Raw genomic sequence first — 14,546 nt, forward strand, 5'->3', positions numbered from 1 at the left:
TGTTCTTCAACCACAATGGAAATAATCTAGACATCAATAACAGAAATCCCCTCATATTTGGAAATTGAACAATGTCCTTCACAAATCAAAGAAGAAATCACTTTCATATGTTGTATTTTCATTACGATTCCGTTCAAGGCATTTGGAAAACAAAAACAATAATGAACTGAACAATAATGAAAATACAACATGTGAAAATGTGCAGGATGCAGTTGAAAAAAGACTCAAAGGAAAATACATAGCTATAAATGCGAACATTAGAAAGGAAGAAAGCATTAAAATTAATAAACTAAGCTTCTACCCCAAAAAGCCAGAGAAAGGGAAAGCAAATTAAGCCAAAACAATGGAAGGAAATAATAGAAAGCAGAAAGCAATGGAACGGAGGAAAAAAACCTCAATCACGTCAATAGATGCATATAGAGCATTTGACAACACCCATTCATAATAAAACAAAACAAAACAAAAAAACAAACTCAGCAATCCAGGAATAGAACTTTCTCAATTTGATAAAGGGCAACAGATCATATTTAATGGTGAAATATTGAATGCTATCCCCTAATATCAGGAGCAAGGCAAGGATGTTCATTCTTATCACTTTTATTTAATACTGTATTGGATATCTATGGTGACAGATATCAGAAGAATGGCTGCCACACTGGGGGAGTCCTAAGTGGAAAAAGACATAAGGAAATGTATGGGGATGGAAATATTCTATGTGTGGATTGGAGTATGGGTCACACAAATATACACTTGCAAAACTTTTTTGGGCTGTACTCTTAGAAGCAGCATGTCTCACTGTATGTTAATTTCACATCAATTTTTTAAAAAAGTACTAGAGGTCCTAGCTGGTATAATAATATGAAAAACGAAAAAGCATAAAGTCTGAAAAGGAAGAAATAAAGCAATCTTTATTTGAAGATGACATGATTGTATAAAATATCTAAAGACATTGAAAATTAATTACTAAAACAAGTGATTTTAGCAAGCTCACACAGGATAGAATGTCAAAGAAAAAATTATATACACTAGCAACAAACAATCAGAAAATGAAATTAAAAATAAGATTTACAATAGCATCAAAAATGCCAAATTTCTAGGAATAAAATTAGTAAAAGATGTGCATGACCCATATGCTTAAAAACTGCAAAATACTGCTGAGAGAATTACCTAAATAAATATACCATGATCCCAAAGTTAGAAGACTCAACATGTTAAGACATGAAGTCTTCCCTAACTGATCTAAGGCACTACCAATCAAAACTGTTAATCTATCATTCAACAAGTCCACTCCTAGATATTTACTCAAGAGAAATAAAAACACAAGTCCACTAAAAACATTACACAAGAATATCCATAGCAGCATTATTCATAATGGCCCCAAACTAGAAACAATCCAAATGTTCATTATCAAGAGAATGGATAAATTGTAAATCATCAAAAAGTAAAACGTCCCTCAATAGTAAAGAGTAAATAGGAATGAAATAATAATGCATGTAATATCATGGATGGGTAAACCTTATACAAAAGAAATAATATATGGGGGCGCCTGGGTAGCTCAGTCGGTTGAGCAGCTGCCTTTGGCTCAGGTCGTGATCCTAGGGTCCTGGGATCGAGCCCCATGTCGGGCTTTGTGCTCAGCGGGGAGCCTGCTTCTCCCTCTCCCTCTGCCTGCCTGTCTGCCTACTTGTCAAATAAATAAATAAAATCTTTAAAAAAAAAAAAGAAAGAATGTATGATTCTCTTTATATGAAGTTCTAGAAAAGGCAAAAATAACCTATGGTGGAAAAAAAAATCTCAACAGTGGTTGCCTTTCTTAAATGGAAAGAGGTAACAAAGGAACTTTGTGAAATAATGAAAATGTCAACTTTATTTGGGTAAGAATTACATATGTGCATACATTTATCAAAATTTTTCAATTGAATATTTAAATTTTGTGCACTTTAGAAGTATTGTTGGCAAAAAAATAAAAAATACCCATTGTCTTCAAAGTAACAATAGTAAGATGAAGGTTGACTTCTCAACAGAAACCTTGGAGTCCAGAAGACAACAGCATGATGTCTTTAAAGTGCTGAGAAAAAGAAAAAACAATAACAACAAAAAACCCCTGACAACCTAAAATTCTGTTTACAGTATCTTTCCAAAATGAAGATGAAATAAAGGCATTTTCAGGCAAACACAAAATGAGGGCATTTTGTCACTCTAAAAGAACTGTAAGCAATAGGAAAATGATCCCAGACGTAGTTATGGAAATGCCAAAGGTAATGAAAAGCACTAGAAAAGGAAGATATGAAGGAACATATAAACAAACACTGACTGTAAAGGTATTTTCCCCATCTCACCTAGGCAGGAATCTTGGGAGAGTCCTCCGTCCATCATCCGTTGCTCTACTCCGAGTTCTAGGTGGGCAACAATATCTGGCTTGAGGTTCCAAGGTCCTGTGCAAATGAATGATCAAGCTGTGAGGTTTTGGTTTTTTTCATATACATTTTGTGACATTTTTAAAAATTATTTTTAAGTAAACTCTATGTCCAACATGGGGCTTGAACTCACAACCCCAAGATCAAGAGTCACATGCTCTACAAAATGAACCAGGCTGTCGTCTCAGGCTGTGAGGTTTGAGGAGGAGAAATCCCCCAGTGACTCCACACTCCCAGCTACATCAAACGCACTCTGCCAAGACCCCAGGCAAATCGAAGTTGACATGGGGAAGAGCCTCGCCCACAGGGACCAGGTGTCTTAAGGTCTCCAGCATCACATCATGGTACAGGGTCCGCCGGGCAGGGCCCAGCAGGCCCCACTCCTCCTGGGTGAAGTCCACTGCTACATCATCGAAGGTCACCTGCCCCTGAAATGTCACCCACATGTGTGCTGAGCCAGGACCCTAACCCCTGCAAAGTTCCCAGAAGAGCAGGGAGGGGCTGTGCGGGAATGTGGAGATCGCACCCATGTGTACAGGGGTGTCCTGAACGCGTTCTGGCTTCGGAGGGATACACCTGGGCCTTCCTGGGGGGCAGCAGGGGTCTGCAGCAGCCATTTCAGAGGTGAGCCGCCACTACACTAAAATGCTCACACCCATTCTCGACCAACTTGTTATCTTCAAGACCAAATGAACAGTTCCCTTCGGGATTCCCCTTCCTTTTTTGCACCACCAGGTACATAAATATGATAACGTTAATATTTGCTGATAATAATGCTAACATTTGCCAAGGGTTCCCTCTCCACGCTGGGCGCTGTATTTAAGTAAGCACTTTACCTAATGGAAATTTTCTTAATCCTCGAAGTCTTAGGACGCAGTTCCCACTTCCTGGGGTGGTTTTTGGTTTTTCAAAAGGAGCCTGAGCTCAGAGTTTACACGTCTTGGAATCATGGTTATGGTGGCTGCATAAAAACGGACTGAGAGATGGTCCCTTTCAGACACCCATTCCAGCTGCCGGGAAGGTGCGGTAGCTGAAGCCATGCGGAAGCCGGGTGTGCAGCTTTCCTGCTGGGAGGTGTTGTTTCGGTCTCTCTGGTTACGGGACTTCGCAGGTGCAAGGACTGCAGGATTACGGAGGTTTCCCGCCTCGCTGGGCCACAACGACGGGCTGCGGCACCGACTCCCACCCGAGCCCGGGAGCAGGGTCCAGACCCAGCCCGGGAAGGGAGGCGCGCGGCCCCTCACCGGGGGGCGGGCTGCCAGGGGCCCCGCGGCCACGGCCTCTTCCGACTCCGAGGTCCTCAAGGAGACACCTGCAGCCCCACCCGCTCCTCCAGCGCCCACCGGCTCGGGGCTCCGGATAGACCGCCCGGGACGGCCCCACACAGCGGAAAAGACCAGAGCCGCGCCGCCGGCGGCGCCGAGGACGAAGCGGAACTACCACGACCCGAAAACCCCGCGCGGCCGCCCCTGACCAATGGGAGAGCGCGGCCGGGACCCCGGAGCGACGGACCCCGCCGCATGGGCATTCCGGGAGTTGTAGTCCTGCGGCCGGAGCCCAGCCCTAGTCCAGCAGTCGGCACAGCCGAGAGCCCGGAGAGTCAGACTACGTTTCCCAGAAGGCGCGGAGGTGGGGCTGTCCGCCCGATGGGCATGCACGACCGGGCCTGGGCTGGGAACGGGGCCCCCGGCCGGGCCTAGGGGGCAGTGAGACAGATTTCTCTCACTGTAATTCCCCGAAGTTACCGTTGGTCAGGTTCCCGAACCCCAGAAGCGCGCAATCGGCGGCTCCGGAGACTCCAAGAAGCCTGAGAAGTATTCTAAAAGTTATGGGGAATTATAGTTACACTAGCTTTGTCCACCAGGTGGCGGGCGTAGACACCTATGGCCTCGTACTACATTTCCCAGAGGCTCCGCGGGGCGGGTCCTCCCGAGGAAGGAAAATGGTGGTGCCGGAAAGTAGGTGTCACCCAGGAGCGTGGCCTCCTGGGAGTTGCAGTCCACTCTAGCACATCACGGCGTGGTCCTGCGCTGAGGCTCGGACTACAGCTCCCACAAGGCTCTCTGGCAGCGCGGGGTTGGGAGTGTCTGGGGGCCGCCGGCCCTCAGCTCCAGCTGTCAAAGACGCTGGCTTCACAAATACACCTTCCTGGGGACGAAGTAAAAGTAAGTGTCTTGATGTCCTTTTTTTTTTTTAAAGATTTTATTTACTTGACAGAGAGAGACACGGCGAGAGAGGGAACACAAGCAGGGGGAGTGGGAGAGGGAGAAGCTGGCTTCCCGCGGAGCAGGGAGCCCGATGCGGGGCTCGATCCCAGGACGCTGGGACCTGACCTGAGCCGAAGGCAGACGCCTAACGACCGAGCCACCAGGCGCCCCTTGATGTCCTTTTTGTGTAAGACGAAGACACGTACTCAAATGTGATGTCCGTGCCCCGGCGTTTCTGTTCGTCGGGCGGGCAATGAAGGCAGGCGTCCCTCCTAAACCATCAGACCCCTCTTCCATATCCGGATGTTTGGTCCTGGCTAAACACGATGTTGTCATAGCCGAGATTTTCACCACGTTTATGCTTCCTTGACAATAACGGAAAGTGAGAAAATCCTGGGGGTGAAAATCCCAACTCCTAAAACGTGGAGAAACTTTCCCGTCGGGACCATGGGAGTCGTCGACTTCTGAGGGCGAAAGCTAGGTTTGGAAAGGGAGGTGCCGACGGGGCCTTGGGTCACCTTTCTAGGAGACAGACCGCACGCGGCTCTCCCGGCCGGCAGGTGTGAGGCTGGGGCGCGCATTGCTTCCACGCGCACTGAGCCCCGGCGCATCTCGCGGAAGACGCTGTCCACGCACCGGCCCGTCACGGCCATCTGCACGGGGCGGGTTCACCAGTCCTCGTTCTCTGTGCTCTTCGTGGGGGTTCTTTAAGGAATTTCCAAAACCTCTTTTTTTTTAAAGACTTACTTATTTTAGAGAGAGAAAGAGCGAACGAGGGAAGGGCAAATGGAGAGGGAGAGAGAGAATCCCAAGCAACTCTGCACAGAGCGGGAGCCCAACTGGGGGGTCTACCCCAAAACCCTGAGATCAGGATCTGAGCTGAAACCACGAGTGCCACGCTTAACCGGCACCCCAAACCCAGGGCTAGTCCCTAACCCACTCCCCAGCCACTCTGGCATTGTGTGTCATTTGAAAGCAAATCCCAAACAGTGTCTTGGTGTCCTATTTTAACTACAACATGTAGTGTAAAGGTAAGGACCATTTTCTAACATAACTAAAATTCCATTATCAAAATTTTAGAAAAAATAACTTTTGCACTATTGAATATTCAGTATTACAACTTAAAATTATATCCACGGTTTTAAGTAGTTTGAGAGACGCCTGAGTGGCTCAGTCGGTTAAGCGACCGACTCTTGATTTTGGCTCAGGTCAGAGATGGAGTCTGACTGGAGCTAAAGGCTCAGCGGGGAGTCTGCTTGAGTTTCTCTTTCCCTCTCCCTCTGCCCCCACCCCTACTCGCACTCTCTCACTCTCTTTCTCTCTCTCTGATAAATAAATAAAATCTTTAAAAATTTGTTTGAGAGAGAGAGAGACAGAGAGAGTGACAGCATGAGTGGGGAGGAGAGGGAGAAAGGCTCCCCAGTGAGCAGGGAGCTGGATGTGAGGCTTGATCCCAGAACCCTGAGATCATAACCTGAGCTGAAGGCAAATGCTTAGCTGGCTGAGCCACCCAGGTGCCCCAATAAATAAATATTTTTAAAAAACAAAAATAAAAAAGTTTTTTTAAAAGGAGGATATAACAAAGGGCTACGCTTTGTAACATATTAATTCCCTTTTTTGTTTTTTGCTAACAGCTTTATCAAAGTAACATTCACATACCATGAAATTTGCCCCTTTACAGTGTAGAATTCAGTCATTTTTAGCATATTCACATATTTGTGCAACCAGTCTCTATGCATTTGCCTATTTGGGACATTGCATATAAATGAAGGCATATAATATATGGTCTTTTGTAACAGGCTTCTTGCACTCAGCATAATATTTCAAGGTTCATCCATGTCGTAGTTTCAGTAGCTTATTTCTGTATTGCCAAATCACATTCCATTGCATGGATATGGCATATTCTGTCCACTCATCAGCTGAAGGACATTTGAGTTGTTTCCACTTTTTGGCTGCTCTTAACGTTTGTGCACAAGTTTTTGCGTGGACATAACATTTTCATTGTCCTTGTGTATCTATCTAAGAGTGGAATTACCAGGTCATATGGTCATTCTATTTTTAATCTTCTGGAGAACTGCCAAACTGTTTTCCATTTTACATTCCCACCAACAGCAGACGAGGGCTTCAACTTCCTCACCAACACTTGTTATCATTAATATTGTTGGTGTTGTTGTTATTATTATTATTATTGCATCGTGGGCCTTTTCCAAACTTTTTTATTTTTATTTTTGGGGGGTTATTTATTTAAGTTTATTTCTTTAAGTAATCTCTACACACAACATGGGGTGTGAACTCATGTCCCTGAGATCAAGAGTCTCATGCTCTTCCAACTGAGTCAGCTGGGTGCCCCCTAAACCCTTTTATTTGTGAGGATCTTCAACAGTGCCTACAAAGAGAATAGTCAATGACCATCCATATGCCCATCATTTTGATCTAACAGTCATTAATATTTTGCTCTATGTACTTCATCTCTCGATTATTTAAGTTTCTTTCCAGCCACAGAAAAACAATGAGTCCAAATCCTGTGGCACCAGCGTCTTCAGTGAGGACTGACTCGTGAGGCTCATGAGGCTCTGTGGCCTGGACCTGGGAGATGCTTGTTCCGGGGTTCCTCACCGTGTCTTTCCCAGTGAGCCCAGCATCCATGCCTTAACCAGGCTAGAACATTCTGCTCAGGTTTCAGCAGGATGATGCAGCACTTGGGAATGAGGATGCCATCCAGCAGCCCTGCAGTTGGGGCCAGGATGGAGAAGATCTCCACAGCCGCAGTGGCCTTCCCCGGGTGCTGTGGTACAGGGGCAAGAAGGCCTTCCAGATGCTGCAGAAAAGCAGCATGCTGACGGTGAGGAACTTGGTCTCGTCAAAGGCATCAGGCAAACCCCTGGCCAGCAGGGCCAAAGAGAGGCCAGCTACACGGAAGGAGCATTCCACGTATTCCATTTATTGATTCATTCGCTTATTCTTCTTTCTTTTAACTTTACTGAAGTATAATTGACAAAATTGTAAGATATTTGAAGTGTACATCGTGATGATTTGATACACCTGTACACTGTGAAAGGGTTCCTCCTATCGAGTTAATTAACACATTCATCCCCTTACATATTTTTTCTTTCCTTTTTTTTTTTTAAAGATTTATTTATTTATTTGAGAGAGCGAGAATGAGAGAGAGAGAGAGTACATGAGGGGGGGAGGGTTAGAGGGAGAAGCAGACTCCTCGCCAAGCAGGGAGCCTGACGCGGGACTCGATCCAGGGACTCCAGGATCATGACCTGAGCCCAAGGCAGTTGCTTAACCAACTGAGCCACCCAGGCGCCCTCTTTTCTTTTTTTCTAAGAACATTTAAGTTCTGACGATGCCACGCCTGACAGAAATGCACTTGCTTGTCCCCAAGGGACAAGGACAGCGACAGTCACAGCAGCACCGCTCGTTATTGCCCCTGAACAGAAGTCGTGATCTGTCCGCACATGGGATCCTACCAGGCGTGAGACCCAGAGAGCCACAGCCACACACAACTGTCAGGATGAATCTCACAAATGTCACGTGTAGGGAAATGTAAGACAAAAAAGAACATTCTGTGTGATTCCACTTATAGGAGTTAAAAAAATAGACAAAACCCATCAACATCGACTGAAGTCCAGATGGCAGTCCTGGGAGGAACAATAATGAAGAGGAGTACCACAGGCTTTGGGGGGCAGGCCACACTCTGTTTCTCCATCTGGGGCCCAGGCACCTGGGTGTTTGCTAGGTGAGGATTCAATGGACCACACACAGGAGACATGCATCTGTCCATCCTTAATAGCCCAATAGTTCCACAGAAGGCTGCAGGTCAGGAATCTGGAGGCTGGAGGTGCATTGCTGGCCTCTCTGAATTCAGCCTCTGCAATTCCTCCCCTGCCTCTTTGGTCTGCAAACTGTCTGTTGGGGCAGGGGCTGCACTCAGAACAGCAGTGGGGGGCTCCCTGTCGGGGGTTCTGGCTAGATCCTGGAAGTCGTGCTGCGAGCAGAGGATGGGTGAGCAGAGGGTGTTCTCAGTGACTGGTCCGTGTCCAGAAGCAGTCCAGGGAGGCAGTCCCAGTGTCCTTCCCACGCACAAGAAGACAAGGCTCCTTTTACCAGAAAAACACCTTAGTTACAGTGAAGTCACACTGGAGAGGCACCCACAGATTCAGCAAATGAAAGAAGCCCTCCGGTGGGTCTGATGGTGGCAGGCCTGGTGACCCCGTGGCCAGTGGTGCATCAGTCTGTCTGAGACACCCACATAAAGCACGCAGGTGCTCACCTCCCCCTCCACAACCTCCCCTCGGACAGCCAGTGGGTCTACTCAGGACTTGCAAAGGGATCGTCTGACTCCCTGAGCCCACCTCCCACCTCCGGGCAAGAGACATGGGGAGGGGGGCGCCTGGGTGGCTCAGTCGTTAAGCGTCTGCCTTCGGCTCAGGTCATGATCCCAGGGTCCTGGGATCGAGCCCCGCATCGGGCTCCCTGCTCAGCGGGGAGTCTGCTTCTCCCTGTCCCTTTGCCCCTCGCCCTGCTCATGCTCGCATTCTCTCTCTCTCTTTCTCAAAAAAATAAAAATTTTAAAAATAATTTTTAAAAAAAAAAAAGGAGGAAAGGACCCACAGAAGTCATAGTGCAGCTGATGCCAGGAACTGGGGCCATTCACTCCCTCCCTCAGCCTCCTCATTACCCCCCAGTAGAGTCCAAACCGCTCTGGACGTACTCAGACCGGCCTCCGCCGGCTTGCGGTCCTGCGTGTCCCACGCCGCCTCCGCCCTAGCCATGTGGCTGCTCTTGCCCATCCTCTCTGCAGAGCCCGTCTCTGTCCTGCCTTCCAGGCTTGGCAGAGTGAGCGGCCTGCTCCCAGCCCTTCCCTAAATCGTCCACAACAGACTCTGTCACGTGCCACAGCTGTAAGTGCCGCACTCCATCCCTGTGCCCTGCAGGGCACGGGCCATGTCCCCAGGACTCACTTCCTAGAAGGGGTGCTCCCGGCCCCTCAGACTCCCGTTTCCGGAGCAGAACCCCACTAGCCCGCCACCCTGCTGTTCCCCACTGGCCCTGGCTCCTGCAGGGCCACATGTGCCCTGGGTGGCCTCCCAGACCACTCCAAGAACAGACGGCCGGGGTACGGATGGGGTGCAGGGGAGCAGAGAACTCAGGGACACCGCGGCCTGGCTGCTGTGCTGGGGAAGGAGGACCCTGCAGGGCCAGCAGGAGCAGTGATTGCAGCCGACAGGATGTGCCCCAGACCACCAGGCCTGGCCAGCCCTGCAGGATCTGGGCGGCGCCCCGAGACCTTGGGCATGGCTAGGGCCAGCATGGGGTACGGTGCGTGGCGCTGAGGCCATCGGGCCCTGCAAGCCCCGCAGATTCCAGGAGATGCCAGGCTGGCTAGGGCCTGCAGGTGTGGGCCATTTGGGTCCTTATCCAGACCACCCCGAGCCTCCAGACCCAGCCAGTGCTGAAGGTTCTAGGAGATGTCGGAGGACCAGGGTGGGCGTGATGCTGGGTTTGTGGGGCCTGACCCAGAATGGCCTCGGTCCGTGAGCTCCAGCAAGCCCTGCAGGGTCCAGGAGAAGCTAGAGGGCCAGAATGCTGTGCTGTGGGGCCTGACTTGGACCTACCCCCATTTTCCAGGCCCAGCCAGCCCTGCAGGTCCCAGAAGACACTGGGGTGGTGAGGGCTGGCACCGTGTTAGTGTACAGGGCCTCACCCGGACCAGTCCCCAGCCTCTGGGCCCACCGGGTCCTGCACGATCTGGGGTGATCGAGGCCGGCATGTGCTGGGCCTTGCTGCCTGCCCCTGACCTGCCCCAGCCACTCAGCCCAGCAATTCCTGCAGGGACGGGAGATGTGGGGCCTGCCCTAGGCCTGCAGGATCAGGGTCTCTGGGTCCTGCCCCAGACCTGCCCTGGACCTGGCCCAGACCACCCGGCCCAGAAAGCCTGGTGAGGTTCTGGATACTCCTGGGGTCACCCGGTCTGGCAAGCTGTGGGGTGTGCCGTGCCCGACTCAGACCAGCCCTGGCTCTGCCCCGGGCCACCAGCTCCAGCAGGCCTTGCCGGGTCCGGGAATCACTAGGGGTGGCCAATGATGTGGGAAATAAAGGCAGAAGGAAAATTATTAGATTTCCTTACTCCCTACAGCCCACTGACAAGTCCTTGAACCAGGCAGAGTGACATTCCTCTAGGAACTCAGATGCCCCGAAGTTAATACTTTGCTGAGGGCAGAGACAATCCTAGCCTGACCGCCCCCAACCCCCCCCACCCAGGACCCCATAAGTCTACTTTAACGTACAAAATTTCCTTTGGAAACTTCCTTTACCTCTACCCCGCAAGATACACATTGGCAATCACCCCCCAAGCATACAGCCCACCGATATACATCTGAAGGGTCTCATGACTCAGGTTTTATTAGACGGTAATAAATGACCCTTTCCCAACAATAGCTAGCCCCCGCAAGGTCCTGGAAACCTTGCTTCCAAATTCCTTAGAGACTCACACTATCCCTAACCCCCTTTCAACTTCAAAGTATATAATCAGCCACTCCTCACGACCCCAGTACGGCTCTTTCTGCCCACAGGTCCTGTCCCCGTGCTTTAATAAAACCACCCTTTTGCACCAAAGACGTCTCAAGAATTCTTTCTTGGCCATCAGCTTCGAACCTTAACGTCTTTCCTACATCAGCCAGGGCCTGGGCAGGGGGAGGTGAGGCTGACCCTGACCTGCCCCAATTCGCTGGGCCTAGCAAGCCTTTCATGGTCCCAGAGTAAGTCGCTCAGGAGGGCTACTATGTTAGTGGGTGTTTGGCCCTCGGTCTCCTAGAGGATGGCTTCCATCTTCTCTAGTGTTCATTGCGAGTGACATGGAGATGGCTCAGCACAGATGCTGGCCTGGCTTAGCCCCAGCTGGCCAGAGAGATGCCAGGCTTCCAACAAGCCTCATCTTGGGCCAAGATGTTCACTCAGGGCCACCCAAAGTGGACCACTAGCTGGGCCGCGGGAGCACATGAGGCCACTGGCCAGGGTCTGAAGGAAGGACAGGAACTGGCTCTTGTCGCCAAGGCTGGTGGGGTGAGTGAGTAACTGACCTGGGCAGGGAGGGGAGGAGTGACAACGAGGGAAGCGTGGAGTGGGGGCTCAGGCACAGGCTGCTTCTCGGGTTTACATGAGCCAGGACAGAGCTTGGGGACTGACCCACCCAAGTTCCGTCACATTCCATGGACAGCCTCAGTCCTGGGCCACTGGCGGGGTGGCAGTCACCCTACTTAGCAGAGTCTGGGACATGGTCACCTTGTAATGGCACTCCACCTGGTCTAAAGGGTTAACTTGCTTCAAGCTTATGCACCTCTCGCTTTCTGACCTAAGTCAGAAAGCTAATACGCCGCCTACTCCATCAACTCCTGAAGGCAAAAGCTGAGAGTGACCTGGAAAACCCACCAGGAATTCAGTTTCCCCATGTATTCTGGGCCCTCCATACAACTCTTACTTGCCCTTGATCTGGTCTCCTCCACAAGAGACTTCCTTGTGTAGAGAAAAGTCAGTAAAACAAATCAACACAAACATAATCTAAAAAGTAAAAGGTGCCAGGAAGAACTAAGCAGAGGGGACTTGAGAGAGCTCTCTGGGGCTGCTTTAGCTGAGGTGGTCAGGGAAGCCTCTCTGAGGAGCTGATGTCAGAGCGGAGGCCCCATCTGCCATCTGGGGCAAGGATGTTCTAGACGAGGCAAGGACTCATCCATGTTGTAATTCAGGGTCCATGAACTACATCCTGAAGGCAAAATACTGCCTACTTTGATAAATAATGTTTTATTGGAGGGGTGCCTGGCTGGCTGGCTCAGTCAGTAGAGCATGCAACTCTCAATCTCAGGGTCATGAGGTCAATCCTACATAAAGAAAAAAAAAAGTTTTACTGGAACACAGCCAACCCTGTCTTTCTGAGCATTGTTTAGGACTGCTTTCGAGCTGCAACAGCACAGCTGAGTAGCTGTGATAGAGACCATATGGCCAACAAAACCAAAAATATTCACTATTTGGCCCTTTGCAGAACAAGTGTTCTGGCTTCTGTTGTGGACGACGTTTTTTCACCGGTGTAGAATATCGCACACGTGAGCAGAGCACAACGCACCCCTCCTTCTCCAGTGAGTGTTTGGCTTTTCTGACAGTGTGCCTGAGCATCCCTGAGTCGGGGTGTGCAGATGGTCAGCTGAACTGGAAGATGCCAAATGTTTTCCAAAACTCAAATATCTTCAAATATCTCCCACAAAAAGTTTTAATATTTTGTGTTTGGCTTCAAGTCCCGGATTCATCTGGAGTTGATTTTTGAGTGTGATATGGCCACACCAGATCTTCCTACAACCCAAACAGTTCTGCTTCTTTTTAATGATATTTATTGATGTATAATTCACACAGCATACAACTCAACCATTTAAAGTGTGTAGTTCAGTGCTTTTTAGCATATTCACAGGGTTTTGCAACTATCACCACTAATTCCAGAACATTTTCATTACCCTAAAAAGAAACCCCATGCCTGTTGGTGCACTCTGCAGTCCTCCTCCTTCCAACCCCTGGCGATCACAACAGCACAGCTTCTAGCTAACTTACGTAGTGATCTACCTCAGTGTCATTTGGGACAAGTTTCTGCTGCTTACAAAATGTTTGGAAACCTGTGTCTGGTACCAGACTGCCTCCCAGTGGATCTGGCATCCAAGCTGCCTAATGATGATGATGCCTTTCACTCTGGCTCTAGAAACAAACTAAGTGAATGTTCTCTCAAGGGCAATGTCCTGAGGTGCGTTGCAGAGTTATAAATGCATAAAGAAGTCCAAAGGTTCAGGCCAATTTCAGCTACCAAGAAAATGAGCCAGGGAACTCATGTCACTATAAGTGCATAACTTGCAAGAAGGAGAATAATGAGCCCTCAGCACTTGGATTTTATTGTCCCATCTGTGGCTTCTGCCCACAGCAAGCAGCTGCTTGACTACAACACTCCAGGGACCAGCGTCCAGCAGGAGATGAGACAGAGGCCCAGCCCTGACCACACAGCTAAGTAGCCCCTCTTGTCACTCCTGAGACTTTATATTTCCCTGCCTAGTTTTATTTTTTCTAAGGCATTCATACTTCCAGCAAGCATCTGCTTTACTTGTTTACTGGGGCATAAACTGTGGGCCCTCCAAGGTCAAAGCCACATCAGTCCTGCTCTCTGATGTGCTCCCCTCACTCCCCACCTAAACAGCACCTGGTGGGCACTGCTGTCCAGCGGAAATGGCATTCAGTCCAAAGCTCCGGGAGGTGGGGTTCCCATCTCCTTTGTTAGGTCCCCAATCCCACTCACATCCTCCTGCTACTGCATCTCAGCACTGGGCAGCTACAGCCACCCTGAGCCCAGTCCCAGAGCTGTGAAACCCCCTTGAATCATTACCTTGCCCCCAATCTGAATTTCAGATAAATAATAACTTTTTAGTATAGTATATTCCAAAAATACTACTGGAATGTGCTTATACTAAAATATAGCAATAGTATTTAGAAGAGTATTTGGTATTAGAATTTGGTTTAAATATGTCCCAAATAGGGGCGCCTGGGTGGCTCAGTTGTTAAGCGTCTGCCTTCGGCTCAGGTCATGATTCCAGGTCCTGGGATCGAGCCCCGCATCGGGTTCCCTGCTCCGCGGGAAGCCTGCTTCTCCCTCTCCCTCTCCCACCCCCCCTGCTTGTTTCTCTCTCCGTCAAATAAATAAACTCTTAAAAAATATATATGTCCCAAATATACTATTAGAACAAATAATAATAAGATACACTGTTCGTAATTAACATAGTATTTAGTATTATTATTTAGTATATCCAAAATATACTATTGGGACATATTTATACTAAAAAATTATTCATCTGAAATTCAAATTTAACTAGGACTTGTCCTATATTTTTAT

At 49.0% G+C, this 14,546-nt stretch overlaps 1 long non-coding RNA gene and 1 pseudogene across 2 annotated transcripts in view; one reads left to right on the plus strand and one right to left on the minus strand.

The window, feature by feature from the left end:
* Positions 1-14,546, minus strand: part of LOC118533242 (uncharacterized) — a 45,978-nt pseudogene that overhangs the window by 5,869 nt on the left and 25,563 nt on the right. The window lies entirely within an intron of this gene.
* Positions 4,233-7,634, plus strand: LOC118533245 (uncharacterized). The gene is made up of 2 exons (XR_004916137.2): positions 4,233-4,582; positions 7,110-7,634. It is a non-coding gene; the product is annotated as an uncharacterized LOC118533245 (long non-coding RNA).

This window comes from Halichoerus grypus, chromosome 15 (assembly GCF_964656455.1).
Source record: "Halichoerus grypus chromosome 15, mHalGry1.hap1.1, whole genome shotgun sequence".
NCBI classification, from domain to species: Eukaryota; Metazoa; Chordata; class Mammalia; order Carnivora; family Phocidae; genus Halichoerus; species Halichoerus grypus.